Genomic DNA, 7,500 nt, shown 5'->3' with positions numbered 1-7,500 from the left:
ACCGTTAAAACGTTAATAACACAAAAAATACAACTCCAATCTGGTTGAGGTTTTTTTTGCACGAAAGGGTACAAATAGACGAACATTTTCATCTAATTATAACCGTTTTTCTATAAAACATTTTAATAGAAAATCGTGTTTTAATGTTTTGGGGAAAAAAATCACTTGCCTGTACAATAGATTCCTATGGTTCCGAAATTTTTTTTACAGTGGATAACTGTTGACCATCACGAGAGAGGGTATGAGCCAAAATTTGGGGCATCTAGCCCATCGGGAATTATGTTTTATCATTATTTCAAGATTTCGGGAATTGGTCGAAAAAGTGACAGAGTGCCACTGCCGTGCACCTGGTATTATTTTTGGGTTACCAGGTGCATATTTTTATAATGGTTTTAAATGATTTTAGATAGGCTACATACCTCAATACCCTATATGGAACAACCATACTACGGACCCAAGTCAGTTGGGGCCGGCCTGAGTGATTTATGAAGCTTTTAAAAAATGTCTGTACTCATCCTCCCTTCTGTGCACCTGGTATTATTTTTGGGTTACCAGGTGCTCCTATTGAAATCGAATGAGTGCACCTGGTATTATTTTTGGGTTACCAGGTGCTGCTATTGAAATCGAATGAAAATGATTTTAAATGGCCTGCAGACACCCATGCCCGCTATGGGAGCACCATACTATGGGCACAAGTCAGTGGGGGCCGGCCTGAGGGATTTATGGAGCTTTTCAAAAAAGGTCCGAAAATATTCTATGTTGAACTACTCAGGAAAAACGGCTAAGTGCCCTCTTTTGGGTTACCAGGTGCTCCTATTCTAATCGAATGAAAATGAATTTAAATGACCTGCAGACACCCATGCCCGCTATGGGAGCACCATACTATGGGCACAAGTCAGTGGGCACCGGCCTAAGGGATTTATGGAGCTTTTATATAAAATGTCTGTACTCATCCTCCCCTCCGTGCACCTGGTATTATTTTTGGGTTACCAGGTGCTCCTATTCTAATCGAATGAAAATGAATTTAAATGACCTGCAGACACCCATGCCCGCTATGGGAGCACCATACTATGGGCACAAGTCAGTGGGCACCGGCCTAAGGGATTTATGGAGCTTTTCAAAAATAAGGTCTGAATACTTTCTATGTTGAACTACTCAGGAAAAACGACAGAGTGCCCACTTTTTGGGTTACCAGGTGCCCCTATTTAAATCGAATGAAAACGAATTTAAATGACCTGCAGACACCCATGCCCGCTATGGGAGCACCATACTACGGGCACAAGTCAGTAGGCACCGGCCTAAGGGATTTATGGAGCTTTTATATAAAAGGTCTGTCCGCATCCGCACTACTGACACCACCTTATGTTAGTTTGGGTTACCAGGTGCTGCTACTGAAATCGAATGAAAATGACTTTTAAGGGCCTGCCCACACCCATGCCCGATATGGGAGCACCATACTACGGGCACAAGTCAGTGGCCACCGGCCTAAGGGATTTATGGAGCTTTTCAAAAAAAGTCCGAAAATATTCTATGTTGAACTATTCAGGAAAAACGACAGAGTGCCCTCTTTTTGGGTTACCAGGTGCCGCTATTGAAATCGAATGAAAATGACTTTTAAGGGCCTGCCCACGCCCATGCCCGATATGGGAGCACCATAGTAGGGGTCCAAGTCAGTAGGCACCGGCCTAAGGGATTTATGGAGCTTTTCAAAAAAAGTCCGAAAATATTCTATGTTGAATTATTCAGGAAAAACGACAGAGTGCCCTCTTTTTGGGTTACCAGGTGCCGCTATTGAAATCGAATGAAAACTGACTTTTAAGGGCCTGCCCACGCCCATGCCCGATATGGGAGCACCATAGTAGGGGTCCAAGTCAGTAGGCACCGGCCTAAGGGATTTATGGAGCTTTTCAAAAAAAGTCCGAAAATATTCTATGTTGAACTATTCAGGAAAAACGACAGAGTGCCCTCTTTTTGGGTTACCAGGTGCCGCTATTGAAATCGAATGAAAACGACTTTTAAGGGCCTGCCCACGCCCATGCCCGATATGGGAGCACCATAGTAGGGGTCCAAGTCAGTAGGCACCGGCCTAAGGGATTTATGGAGCTTTTCAAAAAAAGTCCGAAAATATTCTATGTTGAACTATTCAGGAAAAACGACAGAGTGCCCTCTTTTTGGGTTACCAGGTGCCGCTATTGAAATCGAATGAAAATGACTTTTAAGGGCCTGCCCACGCCCATGCCCGATATGGGAGCACCATAGTAGGGGTCCAAGTCAGTAGGCACCGGCCTAAGGGATTTATGGAGCTTTTCAAAAAAAGTCCGAAAATATTCTATGTTGAATTATTCAGGAAAAACGACAGAGTGCCCTCTTTTTGGGTTACCAGGTGCCCCTATTGAAATCGAATGAAAACGACTTTTAAGGGCCTGCCCACGCCCATGCCCGATATGGGAGCACCATAGTAGGGGTCCAAGTCAGTAGGCACCGGCCTAAGGGATTTATGGAGCTTTTCAAAAAAAGTCCGAAAATATTCTATGTTGAATTATTCAGGAAAAACGACAGAGTGCCCTCTTTTTGGGTTACCAGGTGCCCCTATTGAAATCGAATGAAAACGACTTTTAAGGGCCTGCCCACGCCCATGCCCGATATGGGAGCACCATAGTAGGGGTCCAAGTCAGTAGGCACCGGCCTAAGGGATTTATGGAGCTTTTCAAAAAAAGTCCGAAAATATTCTATGTTGAACTATTCAGGAAAAACGACAGAGTGCCCTCTTTTTGGGTTACCAGGTGCCGCTATTGAAATCGAATGAAAACGACTTTTAAGGGCCTGCCCACGCCCATGCCCGATATGGGAGCACCATAGTAGGGGTCCAAGTCAGTAGGCACCGGCCTAAGGGATTTATGGAAGCTTTTCAAAAAAAGTCCGAAAATATTCTATGTTGAATTATTCAGGAAAAACGACAGAGTGCCCTCTTTTTGGGTTACCAGGTGCCCCTATTGAAATCGAATGAAAACGACTTTTAAGGGCCTGCCCACGCCCATGCCCGATATGGGAGCACCATAGTAGGGGTCCAAGTCAGTAGGCACCGGCCTAAGGGATTTATGGAGCTTTTCAAAATTAGTCCGAAAATATTCTATGTTGAACTATTCAGGAAAAACGGCTATGTGCCCTCTTTTTGGGTTACCAGGTGCTGCTATTGAAATCGATCCTCACTACTGACACCACCTTATGTTAGTTTGGGTTACCAGGTGCTGCTATTGAAATCGAATGAAAATGATTTTAAATGGCCTGCAGACACCCATGCCCGCTATGGGAGCACCATACTATGGGCACAAGTCAGTGGGGGCCGGCCTGAGGGATTTATGGAGCTTTTCAAAAAAGGTCCGAAAATATTCTATGTTGAACTACTCAGGAAAAACGGCTAAGTGCCCTCTTTTGGGTTACCAGGTGCTCCTATTCTAATCGAATGAAAATGAATTTAAATGACCTGCAGACACCCATGCCCGCTATGGGAGCACCATACTATGGGCACAAGTCAGTGGGCACCGGCCTAAGGGATTTATGGAGCTTTTATATAAAATGTCTGTACTCATCCTCCCCTCCGTGCACCTGGTATTATTTTTGGGTTACCAGGTGCTCCTATTCTAATCGAATGAAAATGAATTTAAATGACCTGCAGACACCCATGCCCGCTATGGGAGCACCATACTATGGGCACAAGTCAGTGGGCACCGGCCTAAGGGATTTATGGAGCTTTTCAAAAATAAGGTCTGAATACTTTCTATGTTGAACTACTCAGGAAAAACGACAGAGTGCCCACTTTTTGGGTTACCAGGTGCCCCTATTTAAATCGAATGAAAACGAATTTAAATGACCTGCAGACACCCATGCCCGCTATGGGAGCACCATACTACGGGCACAAGTCAGTAGGCACCGGCCTAAGGGATTTATGGAGCTTTTATATAAAAGGTCTGTCCGCATCCTCACTACTGACACCACCTTATGTTAGTTTGGGTTACCAGGTGCTGCTACAGAAATCGAATGAAAATGACTTTTAAGGGCCTGCCCACACCCATGCCCGATATGGGAGCACCATACTACGGGCACAAGTCAGTGGCCACCGGCCTAAGGGATTTATGGAGCTTTTCAAAAAAAGTCCGAAAATATTCTATGTTGAACTATTCAGGAAAAACGACAGAGTGCCCTCTTTTTGGGTTACCAGGTGCCGCTATTGAAATCGAATGAAAATGACTTTTAAGGGCCTGCCCACGCCCATGCCCGATATGGGAGCACCATAGTAGGGGTCCAAGTCAGTAGGCACCGGCCTAAGGGATTTATGGAGCTTTTCAAAAAAAGTCCGAAAATATTCTATGTTGAATTATTCAGGAAAAACGACAGAGTGCCCTCTTTTTGGGTTACCAGGTGCCCCTATTGAAATCGAATGAAAACGACTTTTAAGGGCCTGCCCACGCCCATGCCCGATATGGGAGCACCATAGTAGGGGTCCAAGTCAGTAGGCACCGGCCTAAGGGATTTATGGAGCTTTTCAAAAAAAGTCCGAAAATATTCTATGTTGAACTATTCAGGAAAAACGACAGAGTGCCCTCTTTTTGGGTTACCAGGTGCCGCTATTGAAATCGAATGAAAACGACTTTTAAGGGCCTGCCCACGCCCATGCCCGATATGGGAGCACCATAGTAGGGGTCCAAGTCAGTAGGCACCGGCCTAAGGGATTTATGGAGCTTTTCAAAAAAAGTCCGAAAATATTCTATGTTGAACTATTCAGGAAAAACGACAGAGTGCCCTCTTTTTGGGTTACCAGGTGCCGCTATTGAAATCGAATGAAAATGACTTTTAAGGGCCTGCCCACGCCCATGCCCGATATGGGAGCACCATAGTAGGGGTCCAAGTCAGTAGGCACCGGCCTAAGGGATTTATGGAGCTTTTCAAAAAAAGTCCGAAAATATTCTATGTTGAATTATTCAGGAAAAACGACAGAGTGCCCTCTTTTTGGGTTACCAGGTGCCCCTATTGAAATCGAATGAAAACGACTTTTAAGGGCCTGCCCACGCCCATGCCCGATATGGGAGCACCATAGTAGGGGTCCAAGTCAGTAGGCACCGGCCTAAGGGATTTATGGAGCTTTTCAAAAAAAGTCCGAAAATATTCTATGTTGAATTATTCAGGAAAAACGACAGAGTGCCCTCTTTTTGGGTTACCAGGTGCCCCTATTGAAATCGAATGAAAACGACTTTTAAGGGCCTGCCCACGCCCATGCCCGATATGGGAGCACCATAGTAGGGGTCCAAGTCAGTAGGCACCGGCCTAAGGGATTTATGGAGCTTTTCAAAAAAAGTCCGAAAATATTCTATGTTGAACTATTCAGGAAAAACGACAGAGTGCCCTCTTTTTGGGTTACCAGGTGCCGCTATTGAAATCGAATGAAAACGACTTTTAAGGGCCTGCCCACGCCCATGCCCGATATGGGAGCACCATAGTAGGGGTCCAAGTCAGTAGGCACCGGCCTAAGGGATTTATGGAGCTTTTCAAAAAAAGTCCGAAAATATTCTATGTTGAATTATTCAGGAAAAACGACAGAGTGCCCTCTTTTTGGGTTACCAGGTGCCCCTATTGAAATCGAATGAAAACGACTTTTAAGGGCCTGCCCACGCCCATGCCCGATATGGGAGCACCATAGTAGGGGTCCAAGTCAGTAGGCACCGGCCTAAGGGATTTATGGAGCTTTTCAAAATTAGTCCGAAAATATTCTATGTTGAACTATTCAGGAAAAACGGCTATGTGCCCTCTTTTTGGGTTACCAGGTGCTGCTATTGAAATCGATCCTCACTACTGACACCACCTTATGTTAGTTTGGGTTACCAGGTGCTGCTATTGAAATCGAATGAAAATGATTTTAAATGGCCTGCAGACACCCATGCCCGCTATGGGAGCACCATACTATGGGCACAAGTCAGTGGGGGCCGGCCTGAGGGATTTATGGAGCTTTTCAAAAAAGGTCCGAAAATATTCTATGTTGAACTACTCAGGAAAAACGGCTAAGTGCCCTCTTTTGGGTTACCAGGTGCTCCTATTCTAATCGAATGAAAATGAATTTAAATGACCTGCAGACACCCATGCCCGCTATGGGAGCACCATACTATGGGCACAAGTCAGTGGGCACCGGCCTAAGGGATTTATGGAGCTTTTATATAAAATGTCTGTACTCATCCTCCCCTCCGTGCACCTGGTATTATTTTTGGGTTACCAGGTGCTCCTATTCTAATCGAATGAAAATGAATTTAAATGACCTGCAGACACCCATGCCCGCTATGGGAGCACCATACTATGGGCACAAGTCAGTGGGCACCGGCCTAAGGGATTTATGGAGCTTTTCAAAAATAAGGTCTGAATACTTTCTATGTTGAACTACTCAGGAAAAACGACAGAGTGCCCACTTTTTGGGTTACCAGGTGCCCCTATTTAAATCGAATGAAAACGAATTTAAATGACCTGCAGACACCCATGCCCGCTATGGGAGCACCATACTACGGGCACAAGTCAGTAGGCACCGGCCTAAGGGATTTATGGAGCTTTTATATAAAAGGTCTGTCCGCATCCTCACTACTGACACCACCTTATGTTAGTTTGGGTTACCAGGTGCTGCTACAGAAATCGAATGAAAATGACTTTTAAGGGCCTGCCCACACCCATGCCCGATATGGGAGCACCATACTACGGGCACAAGTCAGTGGCCACCGGCCTAAGGGATTTATGGAGCTTTTATATAAAATGTCTGTACTCATCCTCCCCTCCGTGCACCTGGTATTATTTTTGGGTTACCAGGTGCTCCCATTCTAATCGAATGAGTGCACCTGGTATTATTTTTGGGTTACTAGGTGCTCCTATTGAAATCGAATGAAAATGACACACAAAGACAAGGATTAATTGCAAAAAATATTGTATTTATTTAGAGTTATTCATGGATTGATTTGTCCCTCAATTAGTCTCCGAGCCTGGCTTGCATTATGAGGCAAATTATGGGAACGGTAGTAGCGTGCCTGCGTCTCCAGGGAGTGACACATGTGGTCAGCCACAGTTCCACGGTCTGTAAGCGACCCAAGATTAAAGTTTAATGTGGCAATGCTTCTTCGAATTGTACCAAATGTCACTTTCCTTCCAATGCCAAACTCTGCAAAAATCTTACCCACACAATCACAGAGATTACCGTATGGTTTACCAGAGCATGTGAAAAAGAAGAGTGTTGTGTCTGGGGTCATTCCACTCAGATGAGGCCTGATCCGATGGAATCGTTGAAGCCAAGTGTATTCCTCATCAGATATAACAATTCTGCACTCCCCGAAGCTGTAGTTAGTTTTGTGGCTTGCTACAGTCATTTGATAAACCCCACTTTCATTGGTTATTTCATTGAAATCACTCTCACCGAACATGGTGACTGGGGATCGTCGAGTTCCATTAAAAGTCGCCAACCGGCTGGACATGAGA

This window comes from Salvelinus namaycush, unplaced genomic scaffold (assembly GCF_016432855.1).
Source record: "Salvelinus namaycush isolate Seneca unplaced genomic scaffold, SaNama_1.0 Scaffold3156, whole genome shotgun sequence".
NCBI lineage: Eukaryota > Metazoa > Chordata > Actinopteri > Salmoniformes > Salmonidae > Salvelinus > Salvelinus namaycush.
The sequence above is the reverse complement of the archived record's forward strand: the minus strand, read 5'-3'. Positions refer to the sequence as shown.